This window comes from Aedes aegypti, chromosome 2, assembly GCF_002204515.2.
Source record: "Aedes aegypti strain LVP_AGWG chromosome 2, AaegL5.0 Primary Assembly, whole genome shotgun sequence".
Taxonomy (NCBI): Eukaryota; Metazoa; Arthropoda; class Insecta; order Diptera; family Culicidae; genus Aedes; species Aedes aegypti.
Window position 1 is genome coordinate 453,020,202 of NC_035108.1, and position 22,123 is coordinate 453,042,324.

The 22,123-nt window shown below is 35.2% G+C and overlaps 1 long non-coding RNA gene across 2 annotated transcripts in view; it reads right to left on the reverse strand.

Moving 5' to 3' along the window:
* The window catches only part of LOC110677181, a 92,907-nt gene that overhangs the window by 52,804 nt on the left and 17,980 nt on the right, over positions 1-22,123 (reverse strand). For both annotated transcript variants that reach the window (XR_002501000.1, XR_002501001.1), the window contains exon 2: positions 20,221-20,823. This is a non-coding gene — a long non-coding RNA (uncharacterized LOC110677181). The remainder of the gene's footprint in view (positions 1-20,220; positions 20,824-22,123) is intronic.

Sequence of the window (22,123 nt, forward strand, 5' to 3'; positions counted from 1 at the left end):
ATTCGTTCAGTCATGGAATATGGTTGTTTCACTTTTGGAAGTGCTGCACAAACACACTTTATCAAACTTGAAAAAATACAATTTCGTTGTTTGAGAATTTGTTTGAAACTTATGAATTCAACTCATACTCAATCAACAGAAGTACTGGCTGGTGTCGTACCACTTAAAATTCGTTTTCAAGAACTCAATTGTAAATTTTTGATGAATTGTTTATCAAATTATCATCCAATTATCAATATTTTGAAGTCTTTATTCGAAATTAACCCAACGAGCAAAATATTGGAATCTTACATTCATTGCTCATCTGAAAATATAGTATCAATTTCATATAATAGTTTTTATAATTTTGAAATTAATATTCACACTTTTCAACCTTTGATTGACTTTTCTCTATTTCATGAACTGAAACAAATTCCAAATCATCTGTATTCTTCTTTTGCCAATATTTTATTTATGCGTAAATTTGATGGAATTACTTCCTCACAATTTTATTTCACTGATGGATCCTTGGCTCAAGGTATCGCGGGTTTTGGAGTATACAATGAATTTTTGGCTCATTTTTTCAAATTAAAATCTCCCTGCTCCATATTCATTGCAGAATTGATTGCCTTATACTTTACTTGTAACTTGATAAAGGATTGTCCACCAAATGTTTACATTGTATGTTCTGATAGCTTGAGTTGTCTTCGTGCTTTGAGTACCATCTCTTTCAATTTCAAAACTCATCATGTTTTATTTATGATGAAAAAAATATTATTTAATTTGCATAGTCAAGGATTTATTATTAAATTTGTGTGGATCCCTGCTCATTGTAGAATATACGGTAATGAGCAGGCTGATTCATTGGCTAAACTTGGTGTTGTTCGGGGTATAACTTATGATCGTGATATTTTTCCTTCTGAGCATTATCCTAAATTGAAAATACATTCCCTTGATAGTTGGCAAACTTGTTGGAGCTCCAGTGATAAAGGAAGATGGTGTCATTCAATTTGTCCAAAAGTAAGTCATTTTCCTTGGTTTAGAAATATACCAGGAACCAGAAACTTTATTTGTTCATTTTCGCGATTGATTTCAAATCATTATATTTGCAACAATCATTTATATCGTATTAATATTGTGGATTCAAATCTATGTGAATGTGGTGAATCTTATGAAGATATTGATCATATAGTTCTTCAATGTTCCAGGTTCATTTTACCAAGGAATAAATTATTTAATAGTATAATCAAATATGGCCATCCAATTCCTGTATCTATTCGGGATATACTGGGTACAAGATGTTATCATATACTTAAACTCTTATTTGGTTTTTTGAATGAAATCTCATATATTGTTTGATACTCGTGCCTTGTGTGTGTGTTTTTTTTTTCTATTTTTATTTGCAGATGTGAAGATGGATTCTGTTTTGGAAGACCCCCTCCCTCATCCTGGTTTGAGAATCACTTCATACTTCAGATAGCTTGGATTCATGTTGCAGTTTGTGGCTTTGTTATGGTATATCTTTGCCGTATGAGCCTTTAGTTATAAGATTTCTTTTTGTTTTGTAACGTTATATGAAAAGATGAAGAGGTTTTGTGCCTCTTTGAGAAAGATTTCGAAAGGAAATCACTCAAAGGGGTTTTTCCCTCTTCCAAAATTTTTGTTAAAATAAATAAATAAATAAATAACCATATTGTGTGATGATAGTTCCAATACAAATTTCTTCATTTTAATATATCGAATAGTCTGCAGAATTCTGTATTTGGCATAGTAATTTAGAATTATCTTGAATAAATTGGATGATAGATTCGTCAGAATGGTTATTAAGGTGGCAAGGAGTATCAGATGATGAGCTTTCTCAAGTTTTCAAGGGTTCATCAGGGCTGCAGTTGCAGAGGGGAACTCTAGGAATCTGAAGCACGAAACTTGCTGGAATGAAGTTCTGAGATATTCTTAATCTCAATGGGCTTCACGAAAAGCTTATATTGGTTTAATAATTATTGATGGAGCTCTCAAGGGCTTTCAAACTCATAGATCGCACAGGATTGTAATAAAGTTTAATTGAGTACATAAGAGTAGTATATAAAGTGTTCCTCAGCCTAACTAACTAGGCGGGCCAATCCAATACATTCAAATTATGACGCGGGCCGCCAGTTATGTAAGGTTATATTTTAACGACTTTTTTGAGAATCTTTTCTTATAAACAGGAAGATAATATTTCCGAGATCTTCATAGCTCTCCCCAAAAAAGAGAACATCTTGAACACAACGATTCAGGATGCGTTAATAGCATTACACATCTGGATTCTTGTGAATTTCATTGATTCTTTGAACTTGGAAAATCTTTTATTTTATCAACCAAGTCAAACATAAAAACCAAAGTGCATTTGGAGAAATGTTTGAGGTTTCCTTCACGGCAATGATACATTTTAGCCGTAAAAGCTGAATGTTGAAGCGCGAAGCAAAGCAATTTTGAGAAATTTCGAAACTCGTAGCCTCCTTCCTTTTTGGACCAATTGTGAGATTTGATGAACCTTAGATGGTTAAACAGAATTCGAGCTATGCTTGAGCTGATAAATACAGCCCATACCTCGTTGGTTCCTGATAAAGTGAATTCGATTGTTGGACATGTAGAAAAGCAAACCATGGCCAATATATCTATTTTGTGCTGATTTATGCTTCATTTTCACAAATTTAATGTCACATTGAGAAGCCTACGCAAACATTTCATTACGCTGTAGGCGTGGATGAGTGTCCTTAAAATGTTTCAGCTCACACGAAATTTGAAAGAATTTCACACAATACGTGTTACGAGGAATTGGGTGGATGTCAGAAATGATCATCTTTCGCGTTATGAAATTTTGAATGAACCCTAACTTTTCCAGAAAGCAATAAAATAAACAAAGGAGCAGTGTTTTCAGAATTTGATGAAATGACACACATGATGTGTTGATCCAGAAGAGCTCAATTTTTTGCGAATGGTATCTTCGCTTAAGCGTGGAAGAATTAAAATAGTGTCATCAGGAATTTACTACTTGCGGGCCACTTGACATTAACATTCAAAATCTGTTCGCGGGCCGCACAAAATGCTCTCGAGGACTTTTTTAAGAACGAAGTGGATATCTGACCAAATTAAACGCTTTGTGTTTTTGTATACTCAAAAATCCACGTTGATGAACAATTAACTCAGTTAGGATGCTCTCCAAAGTAATGAAAATATAAAGTCGGTATCTCGCATCTCTAAATGATGATAATCTTCTCGTTTCATTTAGTGCTAAGAAATCAATGATTGTTTGATGGTAGTTATCTTATAATTTCATACTCCTAATTTCCAAATTTCAACCAAATCAGACCAACCCACCCACAGACGTGATGCCCTACTTTTACGTTCTCCTCTATTCTGGCCGTTCAACTCATCGCGACAATTTTCGCACTCTCAGTATCTGCACCGCCACCGCATCTGGAGCATCACAAACCGCTTCACAAGAACAAAACCTGAATTACCGGTCGTCGTACAGTCCGTACCTTGGTAACGGAGAACTACCATCCCCCGCCCCCGGTTTATCCATGTACGTGATTGCACAACACCTTAACCGCGCTGTCAACAAAACAGTAAATAGTCACAGTCGTGGAAGTCGTACCCGCGACAGACAGAGAGTTACTCGCGACAAACAGTCAGCACGAAGATTTCTTTGCTGCTCCAAGTTCCGCGAGAAGCTCCGGAACAAAAAAAAAATTATTTTAAGTGCGAAAAGCAAACGTTGGAGTCAATATTTGTCGAAGCTCTCATTTTAACACAACGGCTTTCGCGGTATGTTTTGCAGACACCACTGTGCTGCGAAACCAGCTGATTGTGCCATTTGAGGTGCTGTTCTAGACCTAGCTGAGTCACTACTTTCCAAATGTATAGAGTATGAATAATCCTTCGGTTCATTCTCTGTCGATGCAAATTGAGGTGACGATCATCGCGATAACACCAACAAATTCAACGCATTTAAACGAGGTTGTTCAAGGACCTAAGCTTCCTCTTGAATAACTTCCACGTGCTATTTGTAGACTTTGTTTGCCTTCATATAGGTATATAGAAGCAAGGAAGTATGTCCACTAGGGTGACCAATTAACCCTCTAATACCCAAATTTTTATTTTTGATCTAAATATCATTTTTAGTTATCTAAAATCGTTCTAAACACGTTTTGGACAATGATTTATTTTTATTTGCAAATCTATCAATTTTGGTTTTTGATTTTTATATTTTTTTATTTTTGAACATCCCTATCCTTTCTCATTTTTCTATGAAGCCTCTTCTAGTTACTGATTTTTGGCAATAATAAAAATTGAAGTTTTTATGGTACTTATAAAAATAATACATTTTAAATATTTTCCTGAAAATATTTTTATTTTCCGTGTAATTAACGGAAACAGGTTTGAACTTATTTTAATACCACCAAGCTTTTCTTCTGTTATAGGTTAATAGTAGAAAAATATAAAAGGTATGATATTTTATATTACACGTTAAATGAACCTCAGGCATTTGTAGGTTACATAAGAATACAATTTTTCAAACAATTTTCAAAAATACAAAAAAGTTCCAAAAGCCATAAAAAACTTTTCTCATATGCGTGTTATGAGTCAAGGTTTAAGCCCAAAATAAAATCATTTTGATTTCCGAACTACGAAAAAATATACAAAATTCCAAAGTGTACCCCGTCTAAAGGCGGGGGTGAGTATTAGAGGGTTAAGATGAAACTACAAAAACTTTGATTTACACCCCACAAGTTTGTTCATTTGGACCCCCAGAAGCTATTATGAAAGTTTGAACGGATTCCGTCGACTCTTAGAAGACTGCACAAACTTGTATTTTGTATGGAGAATATTTACCAAATATATAGGAAAAACGGTTTCAATTACCATTTCCGGCCATGACTAGCGATGTAGTCGATGAATTTCTTTCATTATTGATTTGAAGATTCTCCAATCATTAAGAAGATACTGCAAAAATTGGACGTCTAAATCAACAATTTTGAAGAGTGTAATTTAAGAGCTTTACAATTTGATTTTTTTTTTTTCATATCGGAATGTCTTCTCTCAGAAGTTTTTTTTTTTTTGTCAGAGTAAATTTACTACATATATAATGGAACAAGGTTCAAAGCACAGTTTTAAATTTTGTCAAACTAATCAAACTATAGTATTAATGTACTAAAAAAATCAAGAATTAAAATTTAAAAAAATGTTAACCTGTATAAATAACAAATCCTTGCCCTTCACCATTTCCCTCTTTCCATACAGGCATACGCCAGTCGCATGGAACCATATTCCCCAAGGCGATGTAATGAAGCTAAAAGTAGAACTAAATTGCCACCAGAAACTTGGCCCGTAAATGGGTCACACCAGCCCCGTTCAGGAAAGCCATCCAGCCATCCTGTTCTACGCTTACACGTTGCTGATAGAACCAGGCATGTAACGGATTATCATACACCTACCGCCTAGCTCCACTCCGTTCAGTATGCGGGCTTTTCTTGGACCTGGACAAACTGGAGGGCTTTTCAGACCGATTCGCAGTTTCTCTCTCTTGGTCTGTTTTCTTTCGCGCTTCCCCGCCACCTGCCGGCGCTGGAGATTGTGATTTCAGACACCGATGTGAGCAAACCTATGCTCGCACCTTCCCAGTTTACAGCGCCGGAAAAAATTGGTTAAGATAGGTTAGGTTTATAAAAAATGTTTTTCTCTCATAAGTAGGGAAAACATGTAAAAAATCTGAACTGCTACAACAAATGTAATGTGATGTGTTGTTAACAAATAAGTTTAAGAAATTGGGATGATAGTGTTGCTTAACACAAAACGCTTAGATTTAAGAATTGAAGAAATAAAGGAATTTAAAATAACAATAATAATTTCAATCATCAAAGTTGTGGATTCAAATTAGTTGATTGCACCAAAATTCAATTTATCCTTATCATACAATTTAAAGATCTTGTGAAACCATCTTGTCTAAAATCAACATCGACCTGATAAACAATCGTACGGCACTGTATGTGTCTCTATGAGGAGAGCAATCGTTCTCCGTAAGCCGTTTCCGCAACCGTTCCCCACCAACTCATATGCCATCACTTTTCCGGGGTTTTGCTCTCGTCGTCGTAAATGTTGAGGACGACACGGATGGATAGTTCAGCCTTGCATTTGCTGTCATCGGAGCTACGATGGAGCGCACGGTGGTGAACGAAAGTATAAGTCTTGGTAGACTAGTATCTACTGGGGGAGCAAAGTACACTTGTTCGGCACACTGGAAGGTTTTTTTCAGATACGATAATTGTCAGATTGCTTGTAACCTTAATAATGATTTTGGATCTTTTTAAAACATTTCTAAATTCGAATCTCACGGTACCTGAAAAAAAAATCGAACGCTGTTTTTATTTTAATTTTTTTTTATTTTAGTGATAATTTGAACACTAAATGACACCTAAGGCAATTCTCATAAGAATAAAGTTACAAATAATAGCTCTCTGGCAATTAACTTAAGAATAATAACATAATTAGAGAGTTCTTCGATAATTATTGTAGTATATTTAATCGTCAGGCATCTATCAAACAACATTTTATAAACTTTGTAGGACAATACGAGCAACTTTGACAAAGATGTCCAGTAACTCCAAGCATTATTTCCTTAGGATTCCTTTCGTAACTCCAAAAAACACTTTCTGGGCATACCTTCAAGAAGGTACTCTATACATTACTACTAGAAATTCTCGCAGTGATGCATTTTTTATTCGTAAATACCTTAACAAATCCACTACAAATAAATTCGCCGATATCACATTATGGCGCTGATAAATAGTTCTAGAAAAAAATTAACAATATTTTTACAGTAAAAATGCTTCAGGAAATATTTAGGTATACATTGGAATTTCAGAGGGATTTTTATGAGACTCCGTTAGGGAATTTTTCCACGGTTACATTATGGATTCCATTGAAACTCATTTTGAGGATGCCTCTTAGAATGTCTCCTGGTATTTATCAAATAATGTCATTCGGGGATTCATTCTGGAATACCTACAAAGGTTCCTCACGTCTAGAGTTCTCAGCAAAAACTCCTTCAGTAATTTTATGAGAATACCTCCTTGAGTTGCTCTAAGGATTCTTGAATCCCATGAATATCTCTGAATATATTTTACTAGTTTCTCTAGGAACATCTTCAGAAATTCCTATAGAAATTCCATCAGTTATGACTCCACAGATTTCCTAAGGAATTTCAACAGACAATTTTAAAGGGATCCTCACAGATTTTCCTTCAGGAAACCAGTTACTATAAAAATTGTTTAAATATTCTTCTAGAAATTTATCTAAGGACTCCACAAGAGGTTTTTTATTCAAGAATTTCACCAGATTATGAGCTTTTTTAAGGAACTATTCCAGTAATTTCTCAATTAATTGGTCGGAGTCCAGACAAACTGGATTAAATGATCTTGTTAATATGAGTCAACGACTTCAACAATGCTTATTTTCGTTGCAATTTTGATATAGCTGTTTCGTCAAATAAACTAGGTACAATACAACAACAAATGATTTACATTATACTTTGGTAATTTCGAATGGTTGGAGTTCGTTTTCCTAACACACATCAAAAAGCACTTGGTTCCATCTAACAAAAAACAGATCAAATGCTACACAAGAAATCTAAGAATTTATCTGGTAGTTTCGGAATTCCATCAAGAAATTTTGCAGATTTTTTTAATTTTCTACTTCGAATTTTTTGAATAATTCCATCTAGGATTTTCTCCCGTGATTCTAAGACCTGAACTCGAAAAAAAGCACCAGACAAAAGTGTTCACCAAAAGTTTATTTTATATCGGATTTTCTTGAAACTTTCATCGACTAAACTAATACATATGGATTATGTTTCGGTATAATTACCTTATTCAATGTCCTTTCCTTCGCTGAAAGTGCGGGCTTTCCCTTAAGACCCCTCATTACATTTTGTGCAATGGTGGAGCCAAACTTTTCGGTCACTTTCATCCATGCTTTCTTCAATTCCAACTCGTTTTTAAACACCTTGGTCGATTTTCGAACTTTGGTCTTTATTATTGCGCATTTCTTTCACCACTGGACTATCGCAGAAGTTTTTACAAGTGCGGAAACGCTAATAAAAATGCGCAATTGCATCAAATCGGGTAGGTGTCTTTGGGGGACTTATTCTTCGTAAATCAAAGAATAAGTGCTCTGAAGACACCAACAGGATTCAATGCAATCCAGCACTTCTATTCATACTTTCGCACTTAGGAGGCCGCACTTCGCAGTCCAGTAGTGAAAGAAATACACAATATAACCCAAAATCTTTCCACCGGACGAATTTCTGATGAATTCGGGGGGGTGGCGGTTTTTGGTACAAAAACAACGTTATTGTCTCTGTACCAATCAAACGTCGATCGCGCCCGCGTGTAATGGCATGATGCCAGATCCGGCCAAAATAATTTCTCGCCTCCGTGAGACCGCAGTAAGGGCAAAAGACGCTTCTGGAGGCACTCAGTGCGGTAAATTTCCCTGTTGATGGTACCCGTTGTTTACTCAGTTTACCGCATTGGCATATGACCTGCCAGAGCAAGTATTTTTTGGCGAATTTGTCCATTTCTTTTTCCTTATGTCTTTCAGAACATCAAACCGTGATTTGGCAACGTAGAACTCCAGCCCCGATATCTGCTTTGCGTCTGCCTTGATGTAGGTTTCGTCATCCATAACCACACATTTCGGTTTCGTTAACCACTCTCGATACAGCTTCTTTGCGCGGGATTTGGCCGCCGTGTTTTGTTCATCACGCCGGTTCGATGCCGTCCGGACCTTGAATACACGAAGCCCAGCTTGTTTCATGGTTTGCTGAACGAACCGGGCGAACGAACTTGGCCTTCAGAGCTGCATCGCGAATCGAAAGGTTTCAGATTACGCTTGAAATAATCCAACACCTTCACAGGGTCAGCTGTCAGCCCGCCGCTCGGTCGATTTTCAGTTGTCTCCCGATCCATCTCATACTCACAGTCGGATTTTCCATGACGGCGCGCAAAATTCTCCAGCGATTTCTTCTTGTTTCGATGACACCCCAATAACCGATTGTTATGCAATTTCGCACATAAAATAAACAATACACTCTAATCAAGTTATATTCAGATTTTCATCAATTTTTACTCAATGACACACACAATGGTGCATTTTTTTCGAGTACAGGCCTTAGCAGGAATATTCTATAAATTCCTTCAGGAATTACTCCAGGATTTTTTCTTAAAAAATCCTGTAGGCTTTTCTATCCGGTACCTAAAAAACCTACAGGTCCAGAAACAAATCTCCAAGAATTTATCCTAAGGCCACACTAATTTTAGAATATCTCGAGAGTTTTCTCTATTTATACATCCATAAATTCTTCCACACATTCCTGCTATATTTTTTTCTGGGATATCATTTTTTTTCAGAGATTTTAGTAAAGAGTAGTCCTTTTAGAACTCTATAGAAATTTCTTCAGAAAGAAATGGAGAGGGATTCCTCAAAGAAATTCTTCAAGCATGTATGCACCACGTTTCTTACTACAAAGTTTGATGTTACCAAATAGAGAATCTACCTTCTTCTTCTTCTTTCTGGCGTTACGTCCCAACTGGGACATAGCCTGCTTCTCAGATAAGTGTTCTTATGACCACTTCCACAGTTATTAACTGAGAGCTTTCTTTGCCGATTGACCATTTTTGCATGTGTATATCGTGTGGCAGGTACGAAGATACTTGTATGCCCTGGGAATCGAGAAAATTTCCTTTACGAAAAGATCCTCGACCAGTGGAATTCGAACCCACGACCCTCAGCATGGTCATGCTGAATAGCTGCGCGTTTACCGCTACGGCTATCTGGGCCCCATCGGAATCTACCTCTAATTGCAATAAATATACTTCAAGCAAATTTTTCTAGTGATTTCTCCATGAATTCCCTTATAGATACTTCTGAGAATTCCTTAGGGATTGTCTAGAAAAACTCTTAAGAGAAGATTGTAAAGGATATTGTTAATTCTTCAAGGAATAGTTTTCGGGCTTGATGCAGCATTTTTTGTAGAGCACTTTTCACCTTGAAGCAATCCAGATAGCCGTAGCGGTAAACGCGCAGTTATTGAGCATGACCCACGACCCTCAGGTGGGTTCAAATCCCCCAAGTCGATGACTTTTTCGTAATGGGTTGCCAATGAATTATCAAATGCTAAAATAGTTAAATGGCAAAGAAAGCTCTCGTTACATGTGGAAGTGCGTTCTCGAAGGATTATTCAAAGAGTTTTTCGTGGGGTATTTAGAAATATTTATCAAGGCGTTGATCCAGAAAGTCTTTAACAGATTGCTCTATGCATTCTATTCAAGATTCTTCTAATACATTCTCGTAAAATTCTACCAAATATTGTCAAAGATATGCTTAATATATTCATTCCAGGATTCTTCCAAGTTCTTTTCTTTGATTTCTTCAAGATTATATTTGTAGGAACTCTTAGAAAAATTCCTGCATGGATTTCATTTGTTTCTTTAAGAACTCTTCAAGGTAACAAACGTTGGAAATGCCGATAGAGATTATTTTTCAGGGATTTCAGAAATTATATACCTACTTTCTAAAATCTTATAAGGATACCTTTAGGGTTTTCTTAAGGGATAATTGAGTATTCAATATACGATAGTGGGGCTTCTTTACAACTGCATGATATAAATTTAACAGAAATTTCTCTAGAAATACTTCCAAGATTTTTTCATCATGAATCCTAAAAGAATTCAATTACAAATTAATCTAAACACACTTTATGAACATTTCTTCCAGGCATTCCTCGAAGCATTCATGATACTAAAGATTAATCAACCACGACATACGAATTTTTGGCCAATTTTCCCCCTATGAAGGTATATAACAAACACTAAATGACCAATTCAGATTCTTGTTGCTATTATTTGTGTGCCTTCTTCTTCTTCTTTCTGGCGTTACGTCCCTACTGGGACAGAGCCTGCTTCTCAGCTTAGTGTTCTTATGAGCACTTCCACAGTTATTAACTGAGAGCTTACTATGCCAATGACCATTTTTGCATGCGTATATCGTGTGGCAGGTACGAATATACTCTATGCCCTGGGAAGTCGAGAAAATTTCCAACCCGAAAAGATCCTCGACCGGTGGGATTCGAACCCACGACCCTCAGCTTGGTCTTTGCTGAATAGCTGCGCGTTTACCGCTACGGCTATTTGTGTGCCTGTGTCAACAAATTTTGGATGGTCTATTGTGGATACCGTAAAATACCATAGAAAATTGTACGTCGTATGAAAACTATGCTTTTGTTAGCCGTATGAAAACGTTTTGTTGAATTTGACAAACGATCAATTCTGGAATTTATATTTTTATACAATTCAGCGTGATTTCCTCATTTTACATATTTACGACGATCACTCAAAGAATAACTCATCAAAGAAATATTTCAGAGTTCAATGAATAAACGGCAACCCGGAGATGTACCTATGAGTTTATAATTAAAATTTTTCAGGGTTCATACCATTAATTTCAATTTGAAATTCTTCAAAACCTTATCAATGAATTCCTTCAGAAATTCCTCATGCAATTGCTAAGAAATCTTTGAATAACGGTGTACTTTGAAAAACATCCTTTAGTGAGTTTCAATGTAATTTATTCAAGAATCCTGCAGATGTCTAATGTTTTTATTTTTCAAAAAATTCTTCTAAAGACTACTCTAAGAAAACCTTTGAAAATTCCTCCAAGACATCTAACCAGATTTTATTCAAGGGCTTCCTCAAGGAACTCATCCTAGATTTCTGAAATTTTTTTCCCAGAATAGGAAAGGTCCCTCTGAAGATTTCTCCTGGAATTTTCCTTAGAATCCCTCTGGAAATTGCTTATTTTTCTCGATTTCCCGAGGCATAGAGTATCTTTGTACTTTCCATATGATATATGAATGCAAAACATGACCAATTGGAAAAGAAAACTTTCAGCTAAAACTGTGGAAGTACATACCAAAGAGGAAGAAAGCTAAAAAGTAAGCTCTATCCCAATTTGGATGTAAAGCCAAAAAGAAGAGTAGATAGGTTCAAAGAAAAAACTAGAAATGGTGAAGAAACCGTTTTTCTTTCATTCCGTAATGTTTCATTACAGGAAGCCATTCCTTACACCTCATAACATACAAATCAGATAACCATAGCATAACCAGTGCCGTAGAGTGCGGTTGGCCAGTGCATGGCTAAAAGCGCTAAATTGGTGATCAACTTTATGAATGTTTGGAAGAGATACAGCAACAGATTAAAAAAATATCGTAAATATAATGATGACAAAATCAACTCAACTCAAAAATCACAGAATATATTTTAAGGTCAATACTTTGAAGATTTCTGTGAGAAAATCATCAATAAGAAAACATTGAAAACTAGGATAACGGCTAGAATTTAAGTTTTTGGTGTTCAAATAGCTGTTGGAATTGTTTTACATATAAATCTAGCTTCAGGCGACTAAAACCTTTTTGAATAAGATTGCATTCTCAAACATAGTTCGATTGCATAAACTATAATTCAGCTACTATTGTTATTTTGGCAATTTGTGATTATTAATGAGAAGAAACAAGATTTTTTGAAACTGCATACGATGCCTCTTCTTATCCTTCTTTTTTCTGGCGTTACGTGCTTACTAGAACAGTGCATGCTTCTCAGTTTCAATAGTTATTTCCAGGTTATTACATAGGAGTTTTCTTAATTAATTCTAATTAAAGATAATCTTCAGTTATAGTAAAATTGAAAAAGTACTCTTGCGCAAATTTGGGCAGGATACAGACAAAATCTTCAGCATGACTCCAGAGAATTAAAAGCAGAAATATCATATGTTAAGGACATAATGTTCATTAAAAACTTTTACTAAGTCCTAGGTACGATAATTATTGAATCCAAGATGGATTTTTACTATAATTCTTTGAAAATCTTGGATGACATTCGCAAAGAATCTAGCGCAGAATTTTCGAAGAATGTTAAACGATAGAATAGAATCCTGGAAGCGATATTTTAAGAGTCCTGAGTAGGGTTCACTAGTGGCATGGGAAGTGGGTAGGGCAGGTAGGACATGTACTACGCACAAAACACCTGGGTAGGACAGTCAAAGGATTGTCCTACCCATGATTCAACAAAAAAAAAGAAGATCAGCAGAAAACTTGGAAAAAAAATTCGATCATTGTCGTACTTATTCTATTTATTTTCATGCCTAGTTAAGCGTGACATGTTTTGCCTATGCCCATGACCACGAAAGCACTGGCTCGTAAGAAGAACGATTGAGCATATCTATGGTGAATTCATTAGAAACTTTCAAAAAGAAACTTCTCTAACCGTTAGAAAAATAAATGGAACAATCCTCTATGGCATTTCTGAATACATAGATAGATGGTTTCTTAAAAATATCTATGCCAACCCTGTATACGTATTAGGACAATATGCCGTGGGCATTCCCGGAATTAACTCTTGAGAAGTTTCTGAAACATCCATAGAGATATATCAGAAAATTATTGGAGATTTTTAGGATGAAGAAATGGATTAATCTAATATAATATAATATTAAATTAGAGCAGATTATGACGATTTACTGAAAGATTTTTTGCAGAATTGTTGAAGAAATTCCTTCCAAATTATTGATGGAGTTTCAGCACGATGAAACATTTTTGAAGATGCTTATCTTCAGTTTCTTCTGAAAACTTATTGGGTCACTTCGGTCCAAAGAACAGAAAATTTACACAATTTTTGCTGTTTATTCATTTGTTATCTAGAAATAGATAAGGAACTTAGAACAAAAAAAAATCTATTTTTCTAAAATTTGTTCGATAATATTGGTTTGGAAAAAATGTAAACACAAAGGATATTCGTATATGAATGATAACAAAAGTTAATCCAATTAATAATCCTAATGACAGGACTGGTTGTAAGTTTCTTTTTAGAGACTTGGTCTTTATTTTAAGGCAAATATTTAAAAAGTCTCTACCCTTAATGGAAGGTCTCAAAAGTGTCTATTGTAACCAAAATGGTCTTTGAAGTCTTTTTTCTTTTTTCTGCATTGAATCCTGATGCAAAATTGTACAGGCTCTAAAAACCCTCAGTGACTAGAACGGGTTCAATAGGCTCCTTAAAAATTTCGTCTCAGATTCATCGAGGAGAAGCATCAGGAATTATCACACTGATTTTTTAAGAATATTTTCAGAGTCTAGACAGGATTCTTTCCCGAACTTTTTCTAGAGATTTCTCTACAAATTCATCCAGAAATCCTCCCAGTAACTTTTCGAAGGATACTTGAAAGGCTACAGGAAATCCTTAAGAACTTCAAAGCTACTATCTGCAGTAATCTCGTCAGGTATAACTATGATTTTTTTTTCAAAACTTGTTCAGAATATTCTCCAGATATTTTTTTCCCTATTCATTCTACCGAATTCTCCAGTTCTTACTCTAGGAGATCTTTCAAAGATTTCAAGAGAATTTCTTCCGAGGAAATCTACAAAGGTTTATTTCAGAGTTTTTGAAGAAATAATAGGTTTATTAGCTTTCTCAAGAAGCCCTGCAACAATTCCTACGCCTGTTCATGTGAATTTCCTAGAAATACGAAATTCTTTGAGGGGTTTTTCAAACAAACCTATTTTTTCTAGGAATTTCTCCAGCATTTCATCCAAGTATTACTCCTAAAGTTTTTTCAAATATGTCTTAAAAAGTTTCATAAAAAAATTCCAGGCAGTCTTCAAAAATTTATTTAAGCTTTCACACCAATGAATACAACAACTTTTTTTTTAATAATTACTTCGATCATTCCTACACAAATTTCTATAGAGATTCTGTCCAATGTTTTTCATAAAATTTCTTAAAAAAAAACCTTGCGGTATACTATCCCAAATTTTGATTGATTTTTTCCATTATCTTAGTAAATTATCTAGGTAGTCTTCTAAAATTTCCTCAAGAGTCCAGGAGTTACTTCAAAGATCCTTGTTCGTTGAGTATGTCTTTAAAACTCACAAATTTTTCAGAGGTTTCTATAGAATTTTCTTTAAAAATACGTCACTGATTCATATTTCAAAAACCTTTTTCGAGACAATCCTGAAAAAAAAACTTTCAAGATTTCCTTCACAAAGAATTACTGGAAAATTTATTTCTAAATCTTAGAAATAATCTCTAGAGCAATTGGTGAAGGTATATCTATAGAAATCCCTTGTTAAAATCTTATATAAATCCTGAAAGACAATTTTATAGAAAATGCCAAATATAGTAACTTTAAACTTAGGGTTAAATTTTTCTTAGCTTCAATGTGCACAAAATATTTGCCAACGTTTGTCCTACCCATGATTTCGAACGGCGCGTCCACGGGTTTCATATAATTTTATTACGGAAAACAATAAGTGAGACAATAAGTGAAGACACTGACCTTTTTAATTTGAGGAAAAGTTAGTAAGAATATTTATGGGCTATTATTGGGCTGCAATTTTGATCTGATTTATATTATTTTTTTTATTATTATTTTATCTGCAGTCTCTTTCGACTGGTTTAGACTCTTTCCTTTCATTTGGTGCAAGGAGGGAGTTCGGTGTTGTCGGAACTCTTGTACATCTTTTTTGTGGTTTGTTCGAGAAGTAACGTTTTTAGGCATTTTTAATCCAAAATGTATATGATTTCGATAAAATTCATGAAATTTGACATTGGAATGGAGTTACATGGCAAAACTTTAGCCAGGATGATGGCTACCTACACGTACATGACTAATTTTATGGGAAAGCAAATCCCTATTTCATATCGTTACACCGAGGAATTTATTGAAGCTTCAATTTCCAAGCACAAGTTTATTGATCCATGATAAAATTTGCCACAGAAAATTATATTTTAAAATTGAACTTTCAAAAGAAATATAGACGAAATCTACGCCTTTTCCAAAGAAGTATTGATAATCAATCTAGAAGTTTTCTGAACAAAAAATCTTTTTGAGCTTGAGCTTGATTGGCCGCCCGTGGATGCACTCCAGATCGCCAGATCAGCTGCACTTACACAAGGAACCAACCGAATGACTGCTTGGGACTAACAGGCATCCTTAGTGTATAAGTGTTGGTAATCTTCTATTTTTAGGCAACAATGGCACCTGCCACGTCAGAATGCAGACCAATGAGGGGAAGGGGGAGGAATTGATAATGCATTGAACTGGCTCCCACGTAGACCGTATATTCCACTGCATCCACGCCAGTTCATGCGGGAGTGTATGGATTGGGGGAAAGGCATGGCAGAGAGGTTTGCTTTTGTGGTTAGCAGACTGCCTATGTATCAGGCGTAAGAAAGGCGTGCGCGTGGAAGTATGAAGCGTTAGGAAACGGTTTCTTGTCCGTCTCTGGTTCTAGCGTTTGCTATGAACGAATAGTTTGAGTGTGATATATTTATAATGGAAGATAGAAGCAAGTGAGAGATATACAACTACAAAGTACGTGGAAAGGGACGGGCCTGGGATTGAACCCATGACCTTCTGCATATGAAGCAGAAGCGGTAGCCATCAGACCACCAACTCCGTCTATTTCTGAACAAAAAATCTTTTTGTATATAGGGTCGATGTACCAATAGCCGCATAGCTAAGAACAAAAATTCGTATAAAATCGAAAAATAATGCTAGCGTCATTATTTTTACATCATCTCATAGCTTTTTATTTTGGTTTTGTGGGTAAAAAATTTGAAAACTACGAAAACTCAAATGTTTGTATTTATTATCGCGTGTGCCACTATAGGAATACATGTGCCTATAGTAGCACTATTTCTAATTTCTGTTCCTATAGTAGCACTAGCATCACGGCGTTGGCAAAATAATTATCAAAACCGTATTTTTACAAAAGTTTTATATTTTTCCTACAAAGTGTGGATCTAAAGCTTTCGTTTGGTGTAAAAAAAAGTTGTTAATTCAGCTATTATTTCGTATAATAAAAATAGTTTCTCTCAGTAGTGCTACTATAGGAACAATATGTTTACTATAGGCGCAAGGGAGCTCAAATTTTAAGCAAAACTAATTATTTCGATCATTTTTTGAGCAAAATCAAGCTGTAAATCAATGGTACTTAGATAAATAGGTCCTGACCTTCATGTCTGTACACGCCCAATTACAGTCAGAAACGATAAAATCGGATTAGATGACCTGTACTGTTATGTAACCGTAACGCATTCACACTCAAGTGGTATGCACTCATGCACTCTCAACACTTCCAGTAGTTTAACCGCCAAATTCAACTACAATGCACAATTATCTAACAATGATGGGTGACTGACCACATCAAAATTGCCTTTAGAAACAGTTTAGAACAATTAGTAAATGTGCATTAGAATCCTATATAAGACCATATCATATTTGAAGCCAATTAGTAACTTATCAGAAGTTAGACAGTATACAGTACAGTAATCAGTGCCATAATGTGAGATGTCCAAGAACCCAAAAGTCCAGAAATACAGAATATAATGAAGCTAAGTGTCCAATAAATTAAGTATCAGTTCAGAAGAATATGTGTATCAGTTAACCGTCGAATAAATATTACGTTCGTACAGAACTTTTGCGTAGTTATCGTCTTCTCAGTGCTCATAATCACCGCGATCATGATTGTTAAGTGTCCGACCGATACCGACCACTTCAGACGCTATTATGTGCGACAACAATGTCAAAAAATGTTTTGAAAAGATGTATAGCAAAACGGCCGTAAAAAGCCACTAGTGCGACTATAGGGGACTGCCCACTAAGGGAACACCGACCCTAAATGAGCTTTTTACATTTATCATTTCAATCATTTGATATGAAGATATTGTTTGTGAATTCTTAAAAAAATATTCTGATAATTTTCAATCTGACTGAGCATTAGAAAAGGTTCTCTAAGTTTGTTATAAAAGTTGCATTATGTTGTTTCACAATACTTCAGAATATATGGTCGGTGTTTAGCCAGACCGGATTATGTATCCAAAATTTTATGACGAATGAAGAAAAGTCTTTCCAGTGCACAAGTGCAGTCGAAAAATGCGATTTCATAGTGGCAATAAAAAAAAGACTGCTCCATCCATACCCAGCGGACTGGATCTGATATGCAGCAAAAAACCATATCACGGACCATCGATTCATAGCATTGCAGCCACTTCCATGTGTATGTGCTTAACGCTGCAGCACCACAATTTCCTCCTGACCGGCACCATCTTCATACATACGTACAGTATTGGACAATACATTTGCTACTCTTTTCTTTCATACTAAGTGATCAACTTTGGTAGACTATATCGTAGTTATTTATGGACCAATAGGTATCAATGAAATTTTCATAGCACATCAGACTTAACTCGAATTTCAATGAGTTCAAAAGTAAAAACAGTTTGACTATATTGAAATTTTTGACGAAAAATTTTAAACGACTTATCTGAGAATAAAAATACATTAGGGGCCGTCCATAAATGACGTAGCATTTTTTCACTGATTTTTTTACACCCCCCTCTCCCCTCGTAGCATTTCGTCACAAATACTGGTACTCCCCCCTGGAAAATACGTAGCATATCAAGCACCCCCCTCCCCCCCCCTTATATATTTTTTATTTGTTTTCCTTAGTGACGGGGTTGAAACAAAAAATTGGAATTGAGAAGTTCAATATAAAGTTTGATATTCATTACTGACTGAAATGTAAGGATTATCTAATCTAACAGTTCGACATACAGTAGCGCTCAAAAGTAATTTGGAAAAGTTTTAAATAAACATTTTCCTTGGTTTTGGTTTCCAGTTTCATATAGGTTAAATTATATTACTTTTTCTGTTCGAACTATGAAATACAAGTTTACTATAAAAAATGTGAATTTTTTTTTTGATTGGATTGATGAAGCTTGTTACTGTCGAGTTAGGGTCCAATATATTTTATAATATATTGAACAAAAATTTCGTTATATTAGAGGATTGTTTTTTTTTAATTATTCGTTGTTAGGAAATAGATTTCAATAAAGATGATCAAAAAAAAATATATTAATTTGAAAAGAATCATCGTTAATATTATCCAATTTCAAATCATTTTAGCAAACAGTGGCCAGATACATAACAGATTACACTTGAAATATTTGGAATGTGAGAATTTTAGCGATTATTATACAAAAACAATAATCTCTATTTATATTTGAGTTGAATTTCATTATCGTTTCCATACTGAAATAATCTTACACAACCTATAATTAAACAGTTAAATAATATAAATTCTTCAAATTACCGAGTTATTAAGAAAATTTAATGACAGGGCAATTTTGATAACATTCGAATCTATTATCCTCATCAATATTCAGGCTATTCCAGCAAGAGCATTGATGTATCAAAACAAATGATGAGTTGATTTGGTGGAGATCACCTGCAACATTGAAGGCATAATTCACGGAATAAATATCTTTGTAATATTTGCCAAGAATAGCATGTTTTATTTTCTTGAAGAAATAAAGCCCCAACAGAAAATATGGATAATACTAAAACGGCTGATTTTATGTCATGTTAACAAATGACAAAAAAATGTACTCCAAGTAGTTAGAGCATTGATTTTTAATCAATTTATTAAACTTTTATTTTGTTTATTTGTAAATTTATTAATCATAATTTTGTAACCCAAGTTTATAAGTAAAAAAAAGAAGTTTGATAAAAAATAATTGTGTGCATTTTTTTTCAGCGCCTTTCTTTTTACGGGCTTGATTCAAAATGCTACGTCCACTAGCTAGGACCCCTCCCTCCCCCTCGTCACACTTCGTCACAAATTCGTAAATACCCCCCTCCCCCCTAATAAGCTACGTCATTTATGGACGACCCCTTACGAAAAACCGTCTTCTGGAAAAATCAGTCAAAATTATATGTTCATATTCAAGTTCAACTGCTGTGAAAATTTTATCCCAACCAACGGTTCATAAATAACTCACATCTAATCTTCAAAAATAGACCATTTTGTATGGAAAATCGAAAAGTTGCAAATATACTGTCCAATACTGTCGGTATGTGTAGAACAAACTGTTATTACTCCCTTAGCCTTCGAAGGCGTACATAATAGTCCATAAGTCTTCATAACACAAGACGGCACATTGCCTTCTTGTCGACGACTTGAATGTTTCTTCCCCTCAGGAGAAAGGTTCTCGCTCACGGTAAATGAATAATACAGTATTAATCAACAGTAATTGAAAGCAAAGAGGGCACTGAAAGAGCCCCAGGTATATCGCTGTACATTACCTTCAATGACATTCCAATTCGCTGATCCGATTTGTCGATGGCTGTGCTCTGTGGATGATGACTGAGAGGCAGCACTTTTCCCGGTCCTGCAGTAAAATCCAATAACTCTAATAAGCAGGACGAGCCGGGTGGTGGTGGAAAATATCCGCAAAACTCTTCGAACCCAGAACAACGCGACAAAATCGAAGTGGGGGAACGCAGAGCTCTTCAAACTGAAGTTTAATTAATTATATTGCCTTCTGCTTCACCATTCAACTGCAAAGGTGTATCACTTCACTTCACAATCGACGATTCATAGAAAAACTGCTTTAAATTCTGCACACATAAACTTCCATTCAATTTTGTGATTTCTGCTTCCTCGTTTCCTGCGTTAGCTTGCTTGCTTTTAATTATCGGAGAATGATATTTTTGCAGCACGTAACTTCGTTTCGTAACACGGGGATCCCCACTCTTGGTTGTTTTGGAATTTAGTTTTCCGCTTCAATTTTTTATCACCAATTCGATAAGTTTGATGATACACTTCGGCGCACACAAAAAGATGATTTTGTTGGCATTTAAAATTCTAACACTATACGACGATGATGCACAATCCAGGTGCAAACCCTGCAAAGATAGAAAGCAGAAGAAACGTATGTTAGAAGTTGAAACTGATCGATACACGGTGCTCCCCAGAACGTTATTATCAGAGATTATCTCCATCAAATCTTTATACGTTATACGGCTAAGCTGTATATCTAAGCAAGAACCCGTTTTGAAGTTACCACCTCGCATGATTTTTTCCCAAGAAATTACAAAATTTTGGAAATCGATATACAGCCAACTCTCCATAACTCGATATTGAAGAGACCATCTAGTTAGGGAGGTATCAAGTTACAGAACACAACTACGATACTAGGGACCATCGAGGTAGCCATGAAACCAACTTTTATTATGGTTCGTGGCCGTGCGGTTAATGTTACCAAGCATTTAGCCGTATCAAGTCAAGGGGTGTGGGTTCGATTCCCGCTTCAGTCCGGAAAACTTTTCATTAGGAACGTATTTCGACTGTGCCACTGGGCGTTGCATGCTAGTCCGTTGTCTAGTGTGGTGCTTCCTTCAAAGGGCAAATCGTCCACTGGAAGCATTTACGTGTCGGTGTATGTAAGATACGATTTTCTAGTAATCGAAAGTCGACTGTAAAAGCATTGTATCACCTTATTTGTTACTCAATAAGCAATGCTTTAAATTGAATTTGAACCAAATAAATAATAAATATGGTCGCAATCGTATTTTAAGTACAGTATATAATTTTAATTAACTGTAGAAAAAGCATGATTTTAGTCTTGTTTGTCTTGCGTCCCAGTTTTGACCACTTAATTTGCTGCAGGATATCAATGTTAGTTTTGCACCAATATTTCAAAACACAATCATTGTTTTACATATAGATTCTAGTGGTTCTTCCCCATTACCTCGTATGTCATGACCCTGAATTTCATTTCCCCAAATGTACAATTACCCTACATAACATTTTCTTGGTCTAATGGGATTCGGAGTTATAGATTTCGTGCTAATGGTACATTCGAGGAAATGGAATTCGGGGTCATGGCATTCGGAGTAATGGGGTAGAATCTAAGATATGCAATAAGGAATAGAATAATGAACATTGAGAACAGCATAATGAAAGGTATATTTTATAATTCATATAATAAGAATAATAAGACGTGTTTTGATAACTGTCAAATTATTTTCAACTAAAATGTCGCATGTCAATGTCCAATACAATTTGAAAAAGCAACAAACTACTTATTTCTGAAGTAAATATATAAGTTGGTGCAAATTTAATAACTTTGAGGTACTACCAAAATTCAATGTCAAAAGTCGTATTTTTGTTTTCAAGTTCATTTTTGCCATGAACGAGTAATCA